At 37.4% G+C, this 24,511-nt stretch overlaps 1 protein-coding gene across 49 annotated transcripts in view; it reads left to right on the top strand.

The window, feature by feature from the left end:
- The window catches only part of R3HDM2 (R3H domain containing 2), a 163,050-nt gene that overhangs the window by 17,907 nt on the left and 120,632 nt on the right, over positions 1–24,511 (top strand). For 40 of the 49 annotated variants that reach the window (XR_015163879.1, XR_015163880.1, XM_086400396.1 and 37 more), the window contains exon 2: positions 14,695–14,815. The exons of the other annotated variants lie outside the window; for them this stretch is intronic. The gene's annotated coding sequence lies outside the window, so the exon portion shown is untranslated. The remainder of the gene's footprint in view (positions 1–14,694; positions 14,816–24,511) is intronic. 49 annotated transcript variants of the gene reach the window in all.

Consider the following 24,511-nt stretch of genomic DNA (forward strand, 5'->3'; position numbering starts at 1 on the left):
TTGGAGAATTTTGAGCATTACTTTACTAGCGTGTGAGATGAGTGTAATTGTATGGTAGTTTGAGCATTCTTTGGCATTGCCTTTCTTTGGGATTGGAATGAAAACTGACCTATTCCAGTCTGGTGGCCACTGCTGAGTTTTCCAAATTTGCTGGCATATTGAGTGCAGCACTTTAACAGTAGCATCTTTTAGGATTCGAAATAGCTCAACTGGTATTCCATCACCTCCACTAGCTTTGTTCATAGTGATGCTTCCTAAGGCCCACTTGACTTCGCATTCCAGGATGTCTGGTTCTAGGTGAGTGATCATACCATTGTGATTATCTGGGTCATGAAGATCTTTTTTGTACAGTTCTCCTGTGTATTCTTGCCACCTCTTCTTAATATCTTCTGCTTCTGTTAGGTCCATACCATTTCTGTCCTTTATTGTGCACACCTTTGCATGAAATGTTCCCTTGGTATCTCTAATTTTCTTGAACAGATCTCTGGTCTTTCCCATTCTATTATTTTCCTCTATTTCTTTGCACTGATCACTGAGGAAGGCTTTCTTATCTCTCTTTGCTCTTCTTTGGAACTCTGCATTCAAATGGGTATATCTTTCCTTTTCTCCTTTGCTTTTTGCTTCTCTTCTTTTCACAGCTATTTGTAAGGCCTCCTCAGACAGCAGTTACAAGGTGGTAATAAAATGTAATATGAGAGCAAGGAGAAAGAATGCTTAATTCTAAATGACGGGTTCAGAATCAACTTTTCAGAGAAGGTAAAATTTGAATTAGTCTCAGTGGACTCATTAATTCAACCAGCATATAAATAGCTACAGGATTAGGTGCTGGAGGTATTAAAAAACAAGACGTAGTCCTTACCTTCAAAGAGCATAGACTGAGAAGTCATGATACTGCAGCCTGATGAACTCTGAGCTAGAGGAATGCACAAAGTGCTTGGGAAGCACAATAAAGATCTGTAAAGACTTTCTGTCAGGGAGTTAGGAATCTTGAAGGTGTGATAGGTAGTTAACCTGAAGGAGTTAACAAGGTGGACAGGTACTTATGAGGAAGAGAGTTCTAGGGGAAGAACTACCTACATAAAGGGTGGAGGTGTAGAGCTGAACAGCATACTGCCTTTGTGAAACTTCAAGGACAGGGATGTGCCTTCACATGGGATGTTTATGGGGATTGTTTAGAGAAAAGGCTAGAGAGGTAGGTAGGGGTCTGATCTTGAAGGCCTTATTTCATAGGCTGCAATGAATTTTGTGTTACATTATGAAAACTACTGAAGGATTGTGTTTTTAAAAGATTGCTTGTAGCAATGTGGGAACTGGATTGAAAAGTAGACTAGAACCAGGGAGTCCAATTTAGAGGCTAATATATAATAAATAATCCAGGTAATAGATTGTGAGGCTCTAATGTGGTCCTGCAAATGCATAGAGATGTACAGATTCAAGAGATGTTTAAAAGGTAGAATCTGTTAGACTTGGAAGTGTGTATGTTGTGTATATATGTGAGTATAGTTGTAAGTGAGAGGGATGAGCTCTTGAATGATTCCTAGTTTTCTGGATTCTATGCCATGGTGGATGGTGACCATCATTGATATGAGTTAGGGATCAGATCAGATCAAATCAGTCGCTCAGTCGTGTCCGACTCTTTGTGACCCCATGAATCACAGCACACCAGGCCTCCCTGTCCATCACCAACTCCCGGAGTTCACTGAGACTCACGTCCATCGAGTCAGTGATGCCATCCAGCCATCTCATCCTCTGTCGTCCTCTTCTCCTCCTGCCCCCAGTCCCTCCCAGCATCAGAGTCTTTTCCAATGAGTCAACTCTTTGCATGAGGTGGCCAAAGTACTGGAGTTTCAGCTTTAGCATCATTCCTTCCAAAGAAATCCCAGGGCTGATCTCCTTCAGAATGGACTGGTTGGATCTCCTTGCAGTCCAAGGGACTCTCAAAAGTCTTCTCCAACACCACAGTTCAAAAGCATCAATTCTTTGGCGCTCAGCCTTCTTCACAGTCCAACTCTCACAATCCATACATGACCACAGGAAAAACCATGGCCTTGACTAGATGAACCTTTGTTGGCAAAGTAATGTCTCTGCTTTTGAATATGCTATCTAGGTTGGTCATAACTTTCCTTCCAAGGAGTAAGCGTCTTTTAATTTCATGGCTGCAGTCACCGTCTGTAGTGATTTTGGAGCCCAGAAAAATAAAGTCTGACACTGTTTCCACTGTTTCCCCATCTATTTCCCATGAAGTGATAGGACTGGATGCCATGATCTTCGTTTTCTGAATGTTGAGCTTTAAGCCCACTTTTTCACTCTCCACTTTCACTTTTATCAAGAGGCTTTTGAGTTCCTCTTCACTTTCTGCCATAAGGGTGGTGTCATCTGCATATCTGAGGTTATTGATATTTCTCCCGGCAATCTTGATTCTAGCTTGTGTTTCTTCCAGTCCAGCGTTTCTCATGATGTACTCTGCATATAAGTTAAAGAAGCAGGGTGACAATATACAGCCTTGCTGAACTCCTTTTCCTATTTGGAACCAGTCTGTTGTTCCATGTCCAGTTCTAACTGTTGCTTCCTGACCTGCATACAAATTTCTCAAGAGGCAGATCAGGTGGTCTAGTATTCCCATCTCTTGAAGAATTTTCCACAGTTTATTGTGATCCACACAGTCAAAGGCTTTGGCATAGTCAATAAAGCAGAAATAGATGCTTTTCTGGAACTCTCTTGCCTTTTCCATGATCCAGTGGATGTTGGCAATTTGATCGCTGGTTCCTCTGCCTTTTCTAAAACCAGCTTGAACATCAGGAAGTTCACGGTTCACATATTGCTGAAGCCTGGCTTGGAGAATTTTGAGCATTACTTTACTAGCGTGTGAGATGAGTGCAATTGTGTGGTAGTTTGAGCATTCTTTGGCGTTGCCTTTCTTTGGGATTGGAATGAAAACTGACCTTTTCCAGTCCTGTGGCCACTGCTGAGTTTTCCAAATTTGCTGGCATATTGAGTGCAACACTTTCACAGCATCATCTTTCAGGATTTGGAATAGCTCAACTGGAATTCCATCACCTCCACTAGCTTTGTTTGTAGTGATGCTTTCTAAGGTCCACTTGACTTCACATTCTAGGATGTCTGGCTCTAGGTGAGTGATCATACCATCATGATTATCTGGGTCATGAAGATCTTTTTTGTACAGTTTTTCTGTGTATTCTTGCCATCTCTTCTTAATATCTTCTGCTTCTTTTAGGTCCATCCCATTTCTGTCCTTTATCGAGCCCATCTTTGCATGAAATGTTCCTTTGGTATCTCTGATTTCCTTGAAGAGATCTCTAGTCTTTCCCATTCTGTTGTTTTCCTCTGTTTCTTTGCATTGATCACTGAAGAAGGCTTTCTTATCTCTTCTTGCTATTCTTTGGAACTCTGCCTTCAGATGTTTATATCTTTCCTTTTCTCCTTTGCTTTTTGCTTCTCTTCTTTTCACAGCTATTTGTAAGGCCTCCCCAGACAGCCATTTTGCTTTTTTGCATTTCTTTTCCATGGGGATGGTCTTGATCCCTGTCTCCTGTACAGTGTCACGAACCTCATTCCATAGTTCATCAGGCACTCTATCAGATCTAGGCCCTTAAATCTATTTCTCACTTCCACTGTATAATCATAAGGGATTTGATTTAGGTCACACCTGAATGGTCTAGTGGTTTTCCCTACTTTCTTCAATTTAAGTCTAAATTTGGCAATAAGGAGTTCATGATCTGAGCCACAGTCAGCTCCTGGTCTTGTTTTTGCTGACTGTATACAGCTTCTCCATCTTTGGCTGCAAAGAATATAATCAATCTGATTTCGGTGTTGACCATCTGGTGATGTCCATGTATAGAGTCTTCTCTTGTGTTGTTGGAAGAGAGTGTTTGTTATGACCAGTGCATTTTCTTGGCAAAACTCTATTAGTCTTTGCCCTGCTTCATTCCATATTCCAAGGCCAAATTTGCCTGTTACTCCAGGTGTTTCTTGACTTCCTACTTTTGCATTCCAGTCCCCTGTAATGAAAAGGACATCTTTTTTGGGTGTTAGTTCTAAAAGGTCTTGTAGGTCTTCATAGAACCGTTCAACTTCAGCTTCTTCAGTGTTACTGGTTGGGGCATAGACTTGGATTATTGTGATATTGAATGGTTAGGGATGGATGTTTGGAAATAAAGGTGAGGTCTTTGGTTTTGGACTGGTTGAATATGAGGTATCTGTAGAACCCTGTGGAAATATGTAATACGAAATTAGATGCTTCAGTCTGAAGTTGAAGAAAATCAGGGCTGGGGAGAGATTTAGGAGTCAACATCATATACCTTGTAGTTGAAGGGATGGGTTTGGTTCCTCCAAGGATCATGTTAAGACTGAAGAGCTAAAGGCTGAGAGCGCCTTGGAGAATACTGACAGTTAAAGATGTGATTAGTGGCAGGAGCCCTGGAAGAAATATAGGAAGCCAGGAAGGTAGATGGGAATCCAGTAAAGTACTGTGATAGAATTTTAGAGGAGAAACTTTCAAAGAGGAGGAAGGTAATTGCGTTTGTGTGTAGTGGAAATGTCAAGTATAAAAACAGAAAGGACATGAAAGTGTGAGTGTTAGTGTTGGTCAGTCGTGTGACTCTTTGTGACCCCATGGTTTGTAGCCCACCAGGCTCACCTGTCCATGGGATTTCCTAGGCAAGAATACTAGCCATTTCCTTCAGTGGGGGATCTTCCCAACCCAGGGATTGAACCTGCATCTCCTGCATTGCAGGCAGATTCTTTACCGTCTGAGCCACCACGGAAGCCCTTACCTACTGGATTTGGGTCATTGTTGACATCAGTGAGAGCAGGATCACTGGAGTGATGAGGGCAGAGGCAAAATTGCATTGTGTTGAGGAATAAATAAGAGGTGGGAGAAAGTAAACTATTTTTCAGGAAGATTACAGAGAGATGGAGAGAGAGAACAGTAGTGAGAGTAGGTGGAGTTCAGAGAAAAGTTTTTAAAAAAGAATTAATCAACTTATTTATTTTTGGCCATGCTGCATGGCATGTGGGATCTTAGTTTCCTCACCAGGAATTGCGGTGAGGATTGGGGTGAGGGATTGAACCTGCACCCCCTGCATGGGAAGTGTGGAGTTGTAACCACTGGATTGCCAGGGAAGTCCCACGGGAGAGTTTTTTAACGTGAGAGACTTGAGCATATGTATATGTTCAGTGAATGAGCAAGGCGTTAGAGAATGGTGATAATGGAGTGAAGTCCTCGAGTGTGAAGAGAAGATGAACTCCAGAGCAGTTCAGTTCAGTTGCTCAGTTGTGTGCGACTCCTTGCAATACCATGTGCTGCAGCACACCAGGCTTCTCTGTCCATCACCAACTCCCAGAGCTTGTTCAGACTTAGGTCCATTGAGTCAGTGATGCCATCCAATCATCTGATCCTCTGTCATTCCCTTCTCCTCCTGCCTTCAGTCTTTTGTAGCATCAGGGTCTTCTCCAGTGAGTCAGTTCTTCACATCAGTCCTTCCAGTGAATATTCAGGACTGATTTCCTTTAGGATTGACTGGCTTGATCTCCTTGAAGTCCAAGGGACTCTCAAGACTCTTTTCCAACACCAGAGTTCAGAAGCATCAGTTTTTCGGTGTTCAGCTTTCTTTATGGTCCAACTCCCACATCCATACATGACTGCTGGAAAAATCATAGCTTTGACTAGATGGACCTTTGTTGGTAAAGTAATGTCTCTGTTTTTTAATATTCTGTCTAGGTTGGTCATAGCTTTTCTTCCAAGGAGCAAGCGTCTTTTACTTTCATGGCTACAGTCACCATGTGCAGTGATTTTGGAGCCCAAGAAAATAAAGTCTGCCACTGTTTCCATTGTTTCCCCATCTATTTCCCATGAAGTGATGGGATCGGATGTGATAATTTGTTTTTTGAATGTTGAGTTTTAAGCCAGCCTTTTCACTTTCATCAAGAGGCTCTCTAGTTCCTCTTCACTTTCCATAAGGGAGGTAGAATTATTTTTATGTCTTTCATTAAGGTAGAGGAAAAGGTCAAGAAAGGGATGGGGACAAATGCTTGGTCACTGAACAAAGGAGTTTGAGGGAGCTTCTGACTTTAGGGCCTTGATATTCCTTGTGATGGAGGAGACTTATCCTTTTGGGTTAGGGGGCTGGTGTGTTGTAATAAGAGAGTCGGTAAAATAGAGCCCTTGAGAAGAGACAGAAATTTGAATAACTGTTGAGAGAATGGGAAGGATAGTTGCCAAGGGGTTTGTTTGGCTAGGATGGCAAAGGTAGGGTGAGGTGGTATAAGGGTGGGAATGCATTTCAAGCAATAGAAGAGCCTGGGCAAAATCCCAGGAATGTTAAAGACTATGGTGTGTACGGAGAGGTAGCATTATTTTGATTGACTGGAGAGAATATCTGTAGAGCCTAATTTCATGATAGGCTTTAAGAAGTATATTATGGAATTTGAAATATTTTTAGGCAAAGAGGAACCTCTGAAGATTATCATCAGAGAAATGGAATGGTTATTTTACAAGGGTAACTCTGGTACCAGTTTTGAAAAATACAATGGATTAAGAGTAGAGGGAGAGACATTTGTTAGGGGGTTATTATAGTCACGCAGAAGATGTTGAAATCAAGATAGAGATGGGTATGGTGGGTAAGAAACAACCGTCAAATATAGCTTGAAAGAGCAGTTTATTTCTCACACTACATGTTCATCAGGATAGATTCGAATTTTAGTTATTCAGGGATAAAGGCTAAAAGGCCAGCAGAGGAGCTGCCATGGGAACATTGCCAGCTGCTTTGCTGGAGGAAAAAAAGAACTCTGGAGGTCTTGTCCCATTAACTGATTTCTCTGCCTATCAATGATGGAAGTGGAGAAGAAGGGACAGGAGCTAAGACGATCAGATGGATCCAGGAGATGGTACCAGAGTTTGGAAATTGGTTAAATATGGGAGGAGAGAGAAGTAATTGTGAACAAATGACTCTCAGTTTCTGTCTTAGGTGACTGGGCGGTGTTAACAGAGATAAGAAAGGGGGCAGGTTTTAGGAGTATCTAATTATATAAAATAGATATTAACAGACCTAAAGGGAGAAGTAGACAGCAATACAGTAATAGGAGACCTTAATTCCCCACTTTTATCAGTGAGTAAGTCATCAAGACAGAAAATCAACAAGGAAACATTAGCCTTAAATTACAAGTTAGACAAGATAGACTTAACAGACATGTATGGAACATTCTATCCAAAAGCAAATGTGTATCCAAATACACATTCTTCTCAAGTGCATTTGGAACATTCTCAAAGATAATATGTTAGGCACAAACAAATCTTAATAAGTTTAAGAAGATTTGAGTCATATTAGCAATCTTTTTGACCACAGTGGTATAAAACTAGAACTCAGTGACAAGAGGAAAACTGCAAAATTCATAAACAGGTAGAGCTTAAGCAACATGCAACTGGATAATCAATGGGTCAAAGAAGAAATAAAAAGAAAAATTAATAAATACTTAGAGACTAATGAATATGGAAATACAATGTACTAAATACAAAACCTATAGAATGAAGCAAAAGAGAAGTTCATTGAGAAAAGGCCAAAGTTAAGAAACAAGGCAGATCTTAAATAACCTAACTTTACACCTCTAGGACTAGAAGAACAAGCTAAATCTAATGTTAGTAGAAGAAAGGAAATAAATATTAGAACTAGAGTAACAATAGCAAAGATGAATGGAACTAGGAGCTAGTTTTTTTTAAAAAAGATAAAATAGACAAAACCTATAGCTAGACTTACTAAGAAAAAAAGAGGACTCAAATAAGAAATCAAAGAGGAGACGTTAACACCTCATATCTCAAGAGACTACTGTGAACAATTACATGCCAACAAATTGGACAACGAAGAAGAAATAGATAAATTCTTAGAAACATACTACCTACCAAAACTATATCATGAAGAAATAGAAAATCTGAACCAAACCCCATTACCCCATTAGAGATGTACCTCATTTTTTTTTTGAGATTGGCTTTATCGTGCTTCACAGATACTGTGTTTTTTGTTTTTTAAACAAATTGAAGGTTGGTGGCAACCTTGCATTGAGCAAGTCTCGTGGCCCTGTTTTTCCAGTAGCAGTGATTCACTTTGTGTCTTTGTGTCACAAATTGGTAATTCTTACAGTGTTTCAGACTTTTTCATTATTATTTGTTATGGTGATCTGTGTTGAGTAATCTTCTGTGTTACTATTATGTTATCTTGTCATTTTTTAGCAATAAAATATTCTAAAATTAAGGCATGTACATTGTTTTTTTAGATGAAATGATATTGCACGATTAACAGACTACAATATAGTGTAAATGTGCTTTCATATGCACTGAAAGGCCAAAAAATTTGTGACTTGCTTTATTTTGATATTTGCTTTATTACAGTGTTCTGGAGCCAAACCTGTAGTATCTCTAAGGTATACCTATATTAGTAAAGAGATTGAATCTGGATCAAATAATCTTGATTATTGAGTAATCAAAAAACTTCCAACACACAAAAGTCCAGGACCAGATGGCTTCACTGGTGAATTCTACCAGACATTTAAAGAACTATTAACAATCCTCAAACTCTTCCAAAAAGTAGAATAGGAGGGTACACTTCAAACTCATTTTATGAGGCTAGCATAACCCTGATACAAAAAAACAGACAAGAACACTGGAAGTATAGAAAATTACAGGCCAGTATCCCTGATGAATATGATGCAGAAATTCTCAACAAAATATTAGCAAACTAAATTCAACAGTACGTTAAAAGGATCGTTCACCATAATCAAGTGGGATTCATTCTGGAGCTGCAAAGGTGGGTCAGCATCTGTAGGTCATCAGTGTGATACGTCATATTAACAAAATGAAGGATAAAAATCACGTGATCTGCAGTGGTGCAGAAAAAGGATCTGACAAATTTAACATCTGTTATGATACAAACTTTCAACAAAGTGGGTATAGAGGGAATGTACCTCAACATCATAAAATCCAGATTTTTTAAGAAACGTTTTCTTCTATTAAAGCAATTCTTTAAATCAAAATTCTTTGTAAACTCCTCCTATGGATAAAAACCATATATTACAAGCCCTCAGCTAACATACTCAACTGAAGCTGAAAGCTTTTCCTTCCCACTTTTATTTGACATAGTTTTGGTGATTCTAGTCAGTGCAGTTTAGCAAAAACCAGGCAAATAATAAATAAAATTATTAAAAAGGAATGAGTCATTCAGATCAGAAAGAAAGAAGTAAAACTGTCACTGTTTGCAGATGACATGATATTATATATAGAAAATCCTAAACACTACACTGTTAGAATTAATGAATGAATTCAGTAAAGAATTAGAATTAATGAATGAATTCAGTAAAGTTGCAGTATACAAAATAGGTATACAAAATCAGTTGTGTTTCTATATGCTAATAACTCAGAAATTTTCAAAATAATCTCGCTTTCAATTGTAGCATAAAGAATAAAATACCTAGAAGTAAGTTTGACCAAGGAGGTAAAAAACATTTACAGTTTATTATAAGATCTGTAAGACATCAGTGAAAGAAATTGAAGAAGACACAGATTAGTGGAAAGATATTCTCTGCTGATGGATTGGGAGAATTAATATTGTTAAAAAGTCCATACTGAAAAAGGTCCATACCACTGAAACCAATTTACGGATTCAACCCCTATTGTATTTCTCATTACATTTTTTACAGGGCACAAACAATCTAAAATTTGTGTGGAACCACAAAAGACAGTAAATAGCCAAAGAAATCTTGAGAAAGAAGAGCAAAATGAAGGTATCATATTTCCTGATACCAAACTATATTACAAAGCCATAGTAATCAGAGCAATATGGTATTGGCATAGAAACAGATAAGTAGATTAATAGAATAAAGAGCCCAGAAATAAACCTATGCATGCATGGTCAGTTCATTTATGACAACAGAGCCAAAAATGTACAGTGGGCAAATGATGGTCTCTTCAATAAATTGTGTCGGGAAAACTAGACTACTGTATTATACCAGACACAAAAAATGGTTCAGAATGGTTTAGAAACTTGAACATATGACCTGAGACTATAAAACTTCCAGAAAGAAACTTAAGGAGTAAGCTCCTTGGCATCAGTATTAGGATTCTTTCGATTTAACACCAAAAGCAAAGGCAGCAAAAGTAAAAATGAATTAAGTGGGACTACATCAAACTAAAAAGTTTTGCACAGAAAGGGAAAGGGAAAGTGAAGTCACTCAGTCGTGTCTGACTCTTAGCGACCCCGTGGACTGCAGCCCACCAGGCTCCGCGTCCCTGGGATTCTCCAGGCAAGGATACTGGAGTGGGTTGCCATTTCCTTCTCCAATACATGAAAGTGAAAAGTGAAAGTGAAGTCGCTCAGTAAGGGAAGCCATCAACAAAATGAAAAAGTCTGCTGTATGGGAGAAAATATTTACTTATCATATACTTGAAAGAGGTATAAATGATTATATATAAAAGTTATAAGGATTTATTGGTACAACACAGGGAATATAGCCAGTATTTTAAGGTAATGGAATATAAACCTTGAAAAATTATGAATCACTATATTGTACACCTGTAGCTTAGGTAATATTGTACATAAACTATACTTCCAAAAAACTCATATATTTAAAAAAAGGTTAATATCCGAAATGTTCTCATGCAGCTCAATAGAAAAAAGACCAGTCTGATTTTAAAATGGGCAGAGGAGTGTTGTTAGGAAGTTCACTTTTGGAAATATAGTTGTCTAAATGAATCTGGGGCTCTTCAGAGGGGCCAGAGGTATTTAGATTTTGAAGTACTCTGTACATGAATATTGTTCAATCCATGAGAAGAAATAGGGTCATGGAGACAGACTTACAGAGTGATAAGAAAACTGAGAGGAAACTCCAGGAAATACCAGAATTTAAGAGGCATTTCTGGCCTGAGGGCATTGGATTTTAATGTGAAGATTGATATTTTGGGGACCAAGGCAGGCTATATCTGTTTCTGACATAGAACCCTCTTGTGAGGAAGAAGCAGCTGTGAGCTGTGAAAAGCTGCTGCTTTAACATGGTAGAGTATGTTAGCTCTGTTATTGTGTTGATGGTGGATTTATTTTTATTGGTCCTTAGATGGAATGCATTTTAATTTTTTATTTGAATTTGGATATATTTGGCAATTCATGAAATTTTAGTAGTTTTAGTAAAGTTATTGTAGTAAATTTTAGTAAAGTTATTAATAGCTCATAAGCTAGTTGCCAGGACAGAGAAAGGCTAAAAATTGATCCAGTCTCCCCATACTTAGAAGGAATATAAGTGAACAGAGAATGTGATATCACAGAAGTATAATAGTAGCACATATTAGATGATTTAATCCTTAGAAGGTCGTCCCTGTGGATCAGTACTGTATTATCCCTATTTACAGGCGAGGTTCAGGGAGTGTCTTTTTCTGTTCAAGGTGCTATAACAAAATACTGGGTGGCTCATCAACAGAAATTTATTTCTCACTGTTCTGGAGGCTGAGAAGTTCAAGATCAAACATGGTCTGATTCTGCTGAGGACCCTTGTCCTGGTTAATAGCCTTCATCTTACTGTGTCCTTTCATGGTGAAAGGAGCTAGCAATCTCTCTAAAATCTTTCTGTGTAAGACAGTAAGTTCATGACCTCACCACCCCAGAGGCCTCACCTCTTAATATGTTTGGAGGTTAGGATTTAACATGAATTTTGGGAGGATACATTCAGACCATTGCAGAGAGGTTAAGTTAGGTTATTCATTGTGCAGCCAGGACAACCCACTTTCATGCTGAAGTCTGCACTTGTAAGCATCACCTGGAATTGCTTTTTATTAATAGAACACAGCAAAATTTATACTGGATAGCCAGGAGCTTGGGTTAAAGTTGCTGCTTGTTCTTTTTTACCTCCATGTTTTTATGTGTAATTCCAAACCTGAAGAAAAATTGAAGGAGTGATATAATGAGCACCCATATGATTTTACCTAATATTTATTGAATATTTTGTCACATTTGTGCTTTCACACCTTCTTTACCCACTTCCCTCCTTCCCTCTCTTTCCCTCTCTGTCACATTCTACTTCTCACTTCCGCTTCCCTCCCTATACATATACACATTATTATTATTAATTTTTTTTTTAACTGTGTATTAGGAAATTTCAGACATCAGGAAACTTCACCCAGAATTGCTTAAGCATATGTCACCTAGGAACAAGGTATTTTCCTGTATTACTACAATATTGTTATAAAATTCATTATCTTCTTTAAAAGAGTTTACAGTGATATAATAATTATAGTGTATGCTCAAATTTCCTCAATCATATTAATAACTGAGATACTGTTTTATAGCTGTCCTTCCAATCTTGGATTTATTCAAGTATCATGAATTCCACTTATTTTTTATATCTTTTTAGCTTTTTAGTTCAGAGCAGTTCTTTCCATTTTTGTGTCTTCGGTCATTGATACTTTTGAAGAGTTTAGGCCAGTTGTATTGAAGAATGTTTCACAATTTGGATTTGTCATGATTATGCCATGATTTTTTTAAACAGTTTTGACAAGAATACTGTTTAGGTAACGTGTGCTTCTCTGTGCACACAATGTCATTTTGCCGCATTATTGGTGATAAGTTTGATTACTTAGATGAATTGATATAGGCTGCATTTCTTCTTTGTAAAAGTGCCTTTTTCCCTTTGTAATTAATAAAATATCTGTAGGATGGTGCTGTTAAGATTGTATGATTCTTTTTCTCTACGTTTTACCCAGTAGTGTTAGCATTTGTTGGTGATCCTTGCCTGAATTAATTATTACATTGGTGGTTACAAAATGTTGATTTTGTCATTCCTTCTCCATTTACTAGTTGGTGTTACTCTATAAAGGAGAACTTTATTTCTCCTGTTCTTTGTTTTTGAGGATCACTATAGATTTGGTATTAAAAAAAATTCAAAATGTTGCAGTCATTTATCAATGTATAAAATACTGACAGTATTTAATAGTATTATACATACAACAATTGTTGTCAGTCTGGTCAATCGGAGCGCCTTCAAACTAATTCCTATGCTTTTTTGACTTGTCCTGGTCAGGTTCTGAGAATTTCTTTACATCCTGCCACAACAAGGTATTTTGGGTTCACTCTGTACTTTACTTGCAAGGAACCCTGATTCCTTTAGTGGGGAATGGTTCCTTTAAAGGGGAACTGCTCATATTTAATTATCTATCCTTTGCCATCTTTATGGGGTCAGTTATTTCCAGTACAAAAAAATGAGTGGATTCCAGACCTAAGACCCTTCTGCGTCTTCCTAAAAGTACTCAGTAATAAAGTGTCTAAATTGAATTATTTCTCAGAATGAAGTAATGTTGATGACTTGCCATGGGAAATAATGGGATGTTGTTTAGAAAATTGGCATTGTATTTTTTTTCCTCTAACTTGGTGGTGACATGTGAAGGTGAAAACAAGTATTTGTATCCTTTTTACTCTTATATAATCCATGCTTTTTTTTCTGTGGTGTAGTGACTTAAGAGTTGTTTCCCTCTTCGTTATTTTCTGCTTTCTGAATTAAAATCTCCTTAGATAGGGAACCTTGTAATCCAGCTCTTTAATACTTTGTATTTTGAACCTGCATGTTGTATTCATCTGCACATACACTTTACACATTGGTTTGTGTACACAATCTATGAAACTGACATGAAGTTAGGGTGTTTATTGTATTGAACATTTATGCTGGGGCCTGGTTTTATGGCTCCTTATGAGGTCTGATATTTCAGAAAATCCAAAATAGATTTGGCCTTAGAATTGAGATCTTGTACACCCTAATGACTAATGGCCCAACAACTTGAGAACATCCTGCTATGGGACTCTATGTGAAATGAGACATGTCAGTCCTTTCTACAAAACTTTTTTTCCTTGATTTTTAAAAATTGAAGTATAGTTGATTAACAGTGTTGCGCTAATTTGTGCCTTACAGCAAAGTGTACAAAAAGGTTTTGCATTGAAGGTGAAACTCCTTAAACCTATCTATATATTCCTTTGAAGTGGAAACAAATAAATAAGCTGTAAGGAAATTGCTGTTAACATTAAATTTTTTTTTTTTGGCCACGGCATGTGGGATCTTAGTTCCCTGACCAGGGACTGAATTGGTGTCCCCTGCATTGGCAGCATGGAGTCTTAACCACTGGACTGCCAGGGAAGTCCCATGTTTTGTTGAAATATTTAAAACTCTATCCCTGTGGAAGGAACATGGAATATATTTTTGGAGGAGTGATGATGGTCACTTCCAGAAGTTATAGGTAATAAATATTTTAATTACATGGCTTATGTATTTGTTCTTTTATATGTGGATGTCTACTCTAAGAGTATTTTAAAAATTAGCTGCCTGGCAACATAAATGTGCAGATATTAAAATGAATTGCATGCCTTCCAACTATTTCTGTTACTTGGCTAAATTTAGAACCCTGTAGAGCTTCTGCAGAATTGAAATCTCAGGGGATTTTAATAGTGAAGACAGATAATATTTGGCTCTTCGAAATAAGGTAGAAAAAAAATAGCTTCAAATTAATTTTTGCACTGTCACCTGGGCTACTTAATTAAGGCACGGAGGCCAGTGAAAAGTCAAAACTGTTCTGAGAATTTTATTTGACTGTTGCTGAAAATTTGTTGGAGTTTAGATTCTGGGTGGTGAAAGGGATAATTTTTTTCCTCCTCCTAGGTGAATTGCTGGAGGCTATCCACTCTCCTTTCTCCAATGTCTCTTCAGATTATGCTTGATAAGTGCAGTTCTTTATACTTCACCAGGATGGATGAGGCAATACATCTGAGTTAGAGATCAGGTGAGCATTATGGTTGGGTACTGGTGGGTGAGTTTTATGACACTAGAATTGCTTTGCATATATGTGGATTCAGACTAGTCTAGGATATTTTGAGGAAAAACTTATTCAGTGTATATTTAACTGTACGTGAAATAAAAATCTCTTGATGGAGTTGGATAGACATAAAAAATAGCAAATAAAAGGAATGGTAGTTTGAGTAACTAATTTAAATGTAAGTTAAAATAGGGACAGATTTTATATAGAGTGTATATGATGTGTTTACTACCTGACTTGGCAATTGGAAATGTAAGGCTTTGGTGCTACTATGGTAAGAAATTTTGAGGACATTAGAAAAATGCCCCTAAATTATTGTAAACCAAGAAAATTTCCAGAGTGGAATGTAGGTTTTTTAATTTTCTGGCCCTAGATTTATACAAATGGTGAAATGTAAAAAAATTGAAAGACAGATCTGCATCTTATTCTCATCGTAAGCCCATGTGCCCTTTTTTTTCCCTGCTCTCAATAGACTTACTGTTTAGTAAGACAAATGCCATGAGGAGGTAGTAGGATGGTTTTTCTTTTCTTTTTTTCTTATCTCTTTGTAAATGCCAAGGATTTCTCTTACGGTTAGGTGGAAAAGTCAGTTATTTTAAAACATTTCTAAAAAGGATAAAGGGGCTATAAATCAACTCTTGACACTTATAAGTACACTAATAGACTTGTTTTCCAGTGCTCTTGGACTCCAGTTAGATGGTGAGTTCTTTTTTCCTGGGCTTTGTGACTATTTCTTTGGGCAAACTTTCTTTATATTATAGCTGAAATTTTTATTAAAGAATTTTAGTGTGTTTAGTCAACCACTTAGATAATAAACTTTCTATTTAAACCTGCTGCTGCTGCTGCTAAGTCGCTTCAGTCGTGCCCGACTCTGTGCGACCCCATAGATGGCAGCCCACCAGGCTCCCCCGTCCCTGGGATTCTCCAGGCAAGAACAGTGGAGTGAGTTGCCATTTCCTTCTCCAGTGCATGAAAGTGAAAAGTGAAAGTGAAGTCGCTCAGTCGTGTCCGACTCTCAGCGACCCCATGGACTGCAGCCCACCAGGCTCCTCCATCCATGGGATTCTCCAGGCAAGAGTACTGGAGTGGGGTGCCATTGCCTTCTCCGTATTTAAACCTAGTAATGTATAATTTTGTTTTTGTGAAAGAGTAAAAATACTCAAGTTCCCATTTGAATTCTGGGAGGAAAGCTTGTGCTTATTAACTTGCCCTAGCTTTCTGGAGACTCATCATTTTGATGTTATAAAGGGAACCTCAGTTAAATTTGAAAAAGAAAATATTATATGCTTTACTAGAGTAAAATCTTAGTAGTCTTTGGGGTGACAGGGAAGACTGTTGCATTTTTCCCTAGCTCCCAGGGATTTTCAGAGACACCTTGAGTATCAGATAAGGTATTTGGGACCATTAGAAAAGTCTTAGGACCATTTTAAGGCTATGGGATCAAAAAAATTTTTATGTGCATTAAAAGACCTTACTGGCTAGCTGTGGAGATAAACTTGATAATTTATGAACAAAACAACAGTAGATATAGTGGGTTAGATTCTATAGTATAGATGGAATGTTGTAGAATTTAGTTGTATCTAACTGTGCAGTATGCTGCTGCTGCTAAGTCGCTTCAGTCGTGTCCGACTCTGTGTCATCCCATAGACTGCAGCCCACCAGGCTCCTCTGTCCCTGGGATTCTCCACGCAAGAACACTGGAGTGGGTTGCCATTTCCTTCTCCAATGCATGAAAGTGAAAAGTGAAAGTGAAGTCGCTCAGTTGTGTCTGACTCCTAGCGACCCCATGGACTACACAGCCTACCAGGCTCCTCCGTCCAACAAATATAAAAGAAAAAAGATAGAAATCAATGTAGGAAGTATGGATAGAGGTAGGAATTGAACTGGGCTTCAATAAAAGATTAGTATATAAAATTTATTTCATTTCAGTGGCTATATTTCAAATATTTATATTTTTCTGAGAGTTGCTTATTTAAATAACTTTTTTTTTTTTTTTTGCCATTCTCCCAAATCTTGCCACCCTCTCCCTCTCCCACATTAAATAACTTTACTATGAAAAATTTCAAACATTTGAAAGCAGTGAAATAGTTAAATGAACTTCCATATGCAGTTGTTAGCTTGTGGCTACTCTTACTTCGTCTATAATCCTATCCCCTTTCCTGACTGTCTTGAAGAGAATCTGGTGTATGATTTCACCCTGAATATTTCAGTATATACCCCTAAATAATGACTTTAAAGACATAATATCAATACCATTTATACTTCTAAAATAATAAATAGTAATTCCTGAATATTAAATATTTGGTGTTCATATTTCCCTGACTGTATCATATTTTCTAAACAGCTTGTATGTTTAGTCAAATAAAGTCTGTATCTTGTAGTTGGTCAATATATGTTTAAAAATCACTTAATCTGAAAAATTCCCCCTCTCCTTTTTTTTTCCCCTAGTGTATTTGTTGAAGAAACTTGGTTATCTGTCCACTAATTTCCCACAAAGTGGATTTGATCAGATTCATTGTTTTTGGCTAGAATACTTTATAGTGTACTTCCATTAGGAGGAAGTGTGTGATGTCTATGAGTCTAATTTTCATGATGTCACCAGCCATTGATGAACCTTGTCTACATCCTTTATTGAATTTCATTAGTGGTTATAAAATGATGATATTCAATTTGTATTATTTTAACATTTATTTTAGCTTGAATTTTTTTTAGCAGTTTTATTTTTTAGTATTTATTTGTTTTATTTTTGGCTACTCTGGGTCTTCATTGCTGTGCGTGGGCTTTCTCCAGTTGAAGTGAGTGGGAGCTTCTCTTTAGACGTGACGTGCAGGCTTCTCATTGTGGTGGCTTCTTGTTGCAGAGCACGGGCTCTAGGGTGCGCGGGCTTCAACAGTTGTGATACATGGGCTTAGTTGCTCTGCGGCATGTGAAATCTTCCTGGACCAGGGATCAAACCCATGTCCCCTGCATTGGCAGGCGGATTCTTAACCACTGGACTACTAGGGAAGTCCTGGAATACTTTTATAAAGGGATACTTCCTCATTATTTACTTGGTTACTTTCAGGTGTATTTTATACAGCAAAGGGGAGACAGTTGCTTTGAATCTTCATTTTAATTAATGAATCTTTATTTTCAAAATAGTTTGTTCACTGCTGCTGCTAGTGACTGTTAAGTTTTTTGAATTGTCATTATGAACTCATCAATTTAAATATATTGATGTGTTTCAGTCTTATTTCTTTTTTATTATTGATGTCTCATTGATTAACTCATAATGGCAAATGGAAACCTCTTTAAGTTGGCTTCAGTGTCCTTTTTTTAAAAAAAAAAAAAACCTTTTCCGTTTTGGCTACACTGCACAGTTTGTGTGATCTTAGTAGACTGAACCTGGGACCTTGGCAGTGAGAGTGGAATCATAATCACTGGACCACCAGGGAATTCCCTCCAGTGTTCTTTTCATGTGATCCTCCTAGTTTCTTTGTTTTCTGGTCTGACCTGATATTCAGAGATCCTCTTTTTCATTTACATTCATGGGCATGTAACAGCCATTGCCCCTTTTTTGGGAAATGGTGTTTAGAAGCCACAGTCTGGGTGCAAGAGGCACTATTACCTCGTGGATTGTTCATTATTTCTCGCTGTTTTTAGTGAAGAAGGCTAGGAAATAAGGTTTTTGTCTTTTTAAAAGCAAGTGTATTACAAGTTTGTTTCAGTATTTCCAATTCAAAGACAGGACTATAGATTTTTAAGTTCAGTATCTTTAATCTTATAGATTTGTATTTTTCAGATTGTGAAAATAATAATGTAATTATCATAAGAAATTTAAATAATTCAAAAAATGTAATAGGTGAAGACCCTGACCCTACCCCAGAACCGTTAGTTAACTACTTAACACAATTAATTTAAAGCCTTCATAGTGGATATTTTTTTCTTGTTTTTAAATTGAAGTATAGTTGATTTATATTATTAGTTTCAGGTGTACAGCATAGTGAGCCAGTATTTTTACAGATTATACTCAGTTAAAAGTTATTATAAGATAGTGCCTCTAATTTCCTGTGGTATATAATATATCCTTGTTGGTTATCTATTTTATATGTAGTAGTTTCTATCTCTTAACTCCATACCCTTAATTTGCTCCACACCCCTTTCCTCTCACCTCTGGTAACCACTAGTTTGTTGTTGTTTCATTGGAGAAGGAAATGCACCCCACTCCAGTGTTCTTGCCTGGAGAATCCCAGGGACGGCGGAGCCTGGTGGGCTGCCGTCTCTGGGGTCTCACAGAGTCGGACACGACTGAAGCGACTTAGCAGTTTGTTGTTTTATATCTGTGAGTCTGTTGCTTTTTTGTGTGTATTTTCATTTGTATTATTCTAATTTTTCTTTATTTTTCCTTTAAAATTTTTACTTATTTACTTTTAATCAAAGTGTGGTTGATTTACTATGTTGTTGTTAGTTTCTGGTGTGCAACAAACTAATTCAGTTATACATGTAAATATATTCTTTTTCATACTCTTTTTCATTATGGTTTTTTATAAGATACTGAATGTAATTACCTGTGCTATACAGTAGGACCTCATTGTTTATCCATTTTATATATAATAATTTGCATTTGCTAGTCCCAACTTCCCAATCCAACCCTCCCTTGCCCCCTATTGTATTATGTTTTAGATTCTGCGTATAAGTGATACACAGTATTTATCTTTCTCTGTTTGACCTATTTCACTAAGCATAAAATTTTCTGGGTCCATCCATATTGCTGCAGATGGCTGGATTTCATTCCTTTTTATGGCTGAGGAATATGTTTTGTGTATTGTGTGTGTGTGTGTTTGTGTGTATCTCAGTCTCACATTTTCTTTATCCATTCATAGGTTGATGAGCATGTTGTAGTGGTGGTTTAGTCGCTAACTCATGTCCGACTCTGCAACCCCGTGGACTGTAACCCACCAGGGTTCTCTGTCCATGGGGATTCTCCAGGCAAGAATACTGGATGGGTTGCCATTTCCTTCTCCAGGGGGTCTTCCCAACCCAGGGATTGAACCTGGGTCTCCTGCATTAGAGGCAGATTCTTTACCATCTCAGCTTTGAGAGAAGCCACGAGCATCTTGGTTGCTTCCTTATCTTGGCCATTGTAAATAGTGCTTCATGGATATTGGGGTGCATGTATCTTTTTGAATTAGTATTTTCATTTTCTTCAGATATATGCCCTGGAATGGAATTGCTGGATCCTCTGGTATTTCTATTTTTAGTTTTTTTGAGGAAACGTCATACTGTTTTCCATAGTGACTCTTCCAAATTATATTTCCACTAATAATGTACCAAGGGTTCCCTTTTCTCTGCATTCTTTCCAGTGTGAAGTAAGTCAGAAAGAGAAAGAAAAATACCATATGATACCACTTACATGTTCATAGCAGCACTATTCACAATAGCCAAAACAATGAATACAACCTAAATGTCCATCAACAGAGGAATGGATAAGGAAGATGTGGTACATATATACAGTGGAATACTATTCAACCATAAAAAGAACAAAATAACACCATTTACAGCAACATGGATGCAACTAGAGATTATCATACTGATTGAAGAAAGTCAGAAAGAGAAATACATTATATCACTTATATGCAGAATCTAAAATATGGCACAAACGAACCTGTTTACAAAACAGAAACAGACTTGTTGACATAGAGAACAGACTGGTTGCCAAGAGCCAGGGAGAAGGATAGATTGGGAGTTTGAAATTAGCAGATGCAAACTATTCAGTTCAGTTCAGTCACTCAATTGTGTCCGATGCTTTGCGACCCCATGAATTGCAGCACACCAGGCCTCCCTGTCCATCACCAACTCCCAGAGTTCACTCAAACTCACGTCCATCGAGTCAGTGATGCCATCCAGCCATCTCATCCTCTGTCGTCCCCTTCTCCTCCTGCCCCCAATCCCTCCCAGCATCAGAGTCTTTTCCAATGAGTCAACTCTTCGCATGAGGTGGCCAAAGTACTGGAGTTTCAGCTTTAGCATCATTCCTTCCAAAGAACACCCAGGACTGATCTCCTTTGGAATGGTCCGGTTGGATCTTCTTGCAGTCCAAGCTACTCGCAAGAGTCTTCTCCAACATCACAGTTCAAAAGCATCAGTTCTTCGGCGCTCAGCTTTTTCACAGTCCAACTCTCACATCCATACATGACCACAGGAAAAACCATAGCCTTGACTAGATGGACCTTTGTTGGCAAAGTAATGTCTCTGCTTTTCAATATGCTATCTGCTGCTGCTGCTGCTAAGTCGTTTCAGTCGTGTCCGACTCTGTGCAACCCCATAGACGGTAGCCCACCAGGCTTCCCTGTCCCTGGGATTCTCCAAGCAAGAACACTGGAGTGGGTTGCCATTTCCTTCTCCAGAATATGCTATCTAGGTTGGTCATAACTTTCCTTCCAAGGAGTAAGCGTCTTTTAATTTCATGGCTGCAATCGCCATCTGCAGTGATTTTGGAGCCCCCAAAAATAAAGTCTGACACTGTTTCCACTGTTTCCCCATCTATTTGCCATGAAGTGATGGGACCAGATGCCCATGATCTTAGTTTTCTGAATGTTGATCTTTAAGCCAACTTTTTCACTCTCCTCTTTCACTTTCATTCATCTTTAGGTTGGTGCAAATGTAATTGCTGTGCTGGACCATGAATTTTAAATACATATAACTAGGCTCAAAGAGTCAGACACAACTGAAGCAACTTAGCACACACACAAGTACATCTTTACTAATCAAGATAGAAACCATTAAAATCAACACACTTTTTTATTTTATTTTTCAATCAACACATTTTTGCCAGTGAAAAATGTTTGTTTATTCCTGTAGTGTGAATATCTGTGCTTCAGGATTCGTCGAACTCTTGGAAAGCATTTTCTGCCTCCTGCTGGTTGTGGAAGCATTCCCCCTGCAGAAAGCTGTTAAGATGCTTGAAGAAGTGGTGGTTGGTCAGGTGAACGTGGCAGATGAGGCAAAACTTCGCAGCCAATTTATTCAACTTCTGAAGCGTTGGTTGTCCTGGAGAAGAACTGGGTCCTTTCTGTTGACTGACAGCAGCTGCAGGCATTGTAGTTTTCAGTGCATCTCACTGATTTGCTGAGCATACTTATCAGATGTAACAATTTCGCTGGGATTCAGAAAGCTGTAGTGAATTAGATTGGCAGCAGACCACCAAACAGTGACCATGACCTTTTTTTTTGGTTCAGGTTTGGCTTTGGGAATGCTTTGGAGCTTCTTGGTCCATTCACTGAGCTGGTTGTTGATGATTGTCATATAAAATCCACTTTTCATTGCATGTCATGATCCAATCAAGAAATGGTTCATTGTTGCCTAGAATAAGAGAAGATGACAATTCAAAAGGACAGTTTTTTTGATTTTTGATCAGTTCATGAGGTACCCACTTATTAAGCTTTTTACCTTTCCAGTTTGCTTCAAATTCCATATGGTTGATGGTGAGTTCTTTAGCAACTTCTCATATAATTTTAAGAGGATCAGCTTTGATGATGGTGCTCAGTTGTCATTACCTTCCGATGACCGACCACTATGCTCCTCATCTTCAAGGCTCTTGTCTCCTTTGTAAAACTTCTTGAGTCACCACTGCACTATATGTTCATTAGCAGTTCCTGAGCCAAATGCGTTTTTGATGTTGTGGTTGTCTCCTCTGCTTTTTACAACCCATTTTTGAACTTGAATAAGAAAATCACTTGAATTTTCTTTTTGTCTAACATCATTTCCATAATCTAAAGTGTATATAAAACAAACAACAAGTAATGTCATCAGCAAAAAAAAACATAGAACAAGAAATACACATTAAAATGATGTATAACATAACCATATTTATTTAAGAATGTATTCCAGTATCATGACAAATTTCAACAATGCAAAGCTGCAATTACTTTTGCACCAGCCTAATGTGTGTGTGTGTGTGTGTGTGTGTGTGTGTGTGTGTGTGTGTGTGTGATGGATAAACAACAAGGTCCTACTGTAGAGCACAGGGAACTATATTCAATATCCTGTGATAAACCATAAGGGAAAAGACTATGAAAAAATATATAGTATGTGTATAACTGAACCACTTTGCTATATAGTAGAAATGAACATGACATTGTAAATCAACTATACTTGAAAAAAATAAAAAATTTAAAAAGACATTAGGGATTAACATTTTCTGAGGCTGGAAAAAGAAAGATAAGAAGTTATTCCTAATGTGAAAAATTACGTATTTTTAGATTTGCTCTTTGAATTGGTGTCACATTTATATGGTATAAGGTTCTACTGACAGAAAAAAGTAGAGTGAAATTTTCTTCTTTTTCCTACCATATAAACCAGTCATTTCCTCTTTCCAGGGGCAACTAGGGTTACCAGTTTTTGTGTATCCTGTGCACTTACAAGCATGAAATATACACATACATGAAAATGTGTCTATGTTCTTTTCTTCCTTTTTTAAAAAATGATTGTCTTGTACTTTTCTTACACATACATCAAGTTGTATGTGTTGTTGTGATTCAGACTTACAACATAACATCAAAAATTTCCTTATTCTTGTTTGCATCTGTACAGTATTATGGGCTGTGTATGAAGTTTCTATCATTTACAGTATTTATGGTTATTATTGTGCTATGTTATCAGTAAGGTTTTTAAGGCAAATCTCTACAATTTAAGATACTTTTAGGGGAAGAGTTGAGCACAGGGGCAAATCAGGAGTAGTTATGTGTGTTTCTTATTTAAGTACGTTACATACATTTTTGCAAGCATTTTCCCTACTCTTTTCATAGTGACTTGTAACTCTTCAAAAAAAAAAGCATTTTGACTTTTTTCTCAGTTATAAACAGTGCTGCATTAATAACTTTGTACATATGTTATTTTGCATATTTGTAATAATTATTAAGATAATTTTCTAAAGGTATATACTTTGCAGTTTTTATAAACATTGTAAAATTGACTTCTAAATATATATGAAGTTTACATTTCTACCAGTAGTTGATTCGAGATTTGAGAGATAGGATTTAGTCATGGTGGATACATACAAAATAACCACTTTGAAATGTTTCCACACATGTATATTTGGTGTGCATTCAGCTTAGCCTAGTTCATTCAACACAGTTAACTGAGTGCCTCTGAACCAACGTAGTCTTTGCTCTCATAAGCAACTATAGCTGATTAAGCTATCAGGGAAGGCTTTCTGCAAGAGCAGAGCCTTGAAGGACAAGTGGGGCAGGGGAAATTCTAGATTAGCAGTTCTCAAATCTTAGTCTGACTTTTTAACTCTTTAAAAAATTATTACGGACTCCAAAGAACTTTTATTTATGTGGGTTATATTTGCCAATATTTACTATTTAGAAATTAAAACTCAGGAAACATTTAAATATTTATTAATTTATTAAAAATAGTAAATTCCTTACATATTAATGTATGACACACTTTAATTTTTTATATATAATTTTTAATTAAAGATTGCACTTCACTTGCAGTTACTAAAATATTGGCTATATTCCCTGCATTGTACAATACATCCTTATAGCCTATTTTATAACCAAAGAAATGCAAAAAAGCAAAATGGCTAAGAAGGCCTTACAAATAGCTGTGAAAAGAAGGGAAGCAAAAAGCAAAGGAGAAAAGGAAAGATATAAACATCTAAATGCAGAGTTCCAA

Source organism: Bos grunniens, chromosome 5 (assembly GCF_055505025.1).
Source record: "Bos grunniens cultivar Pamir isolate PY7600 chromosome 5, Bosgru_T2T1.0, whole genome shotgun sequence".
NCBI classification, from domain to species: Eukaryota; Metazoa; Chordata; class Mammalia; order Artiodactyla; family Bovidae; genus Bos; species Bos grunniens.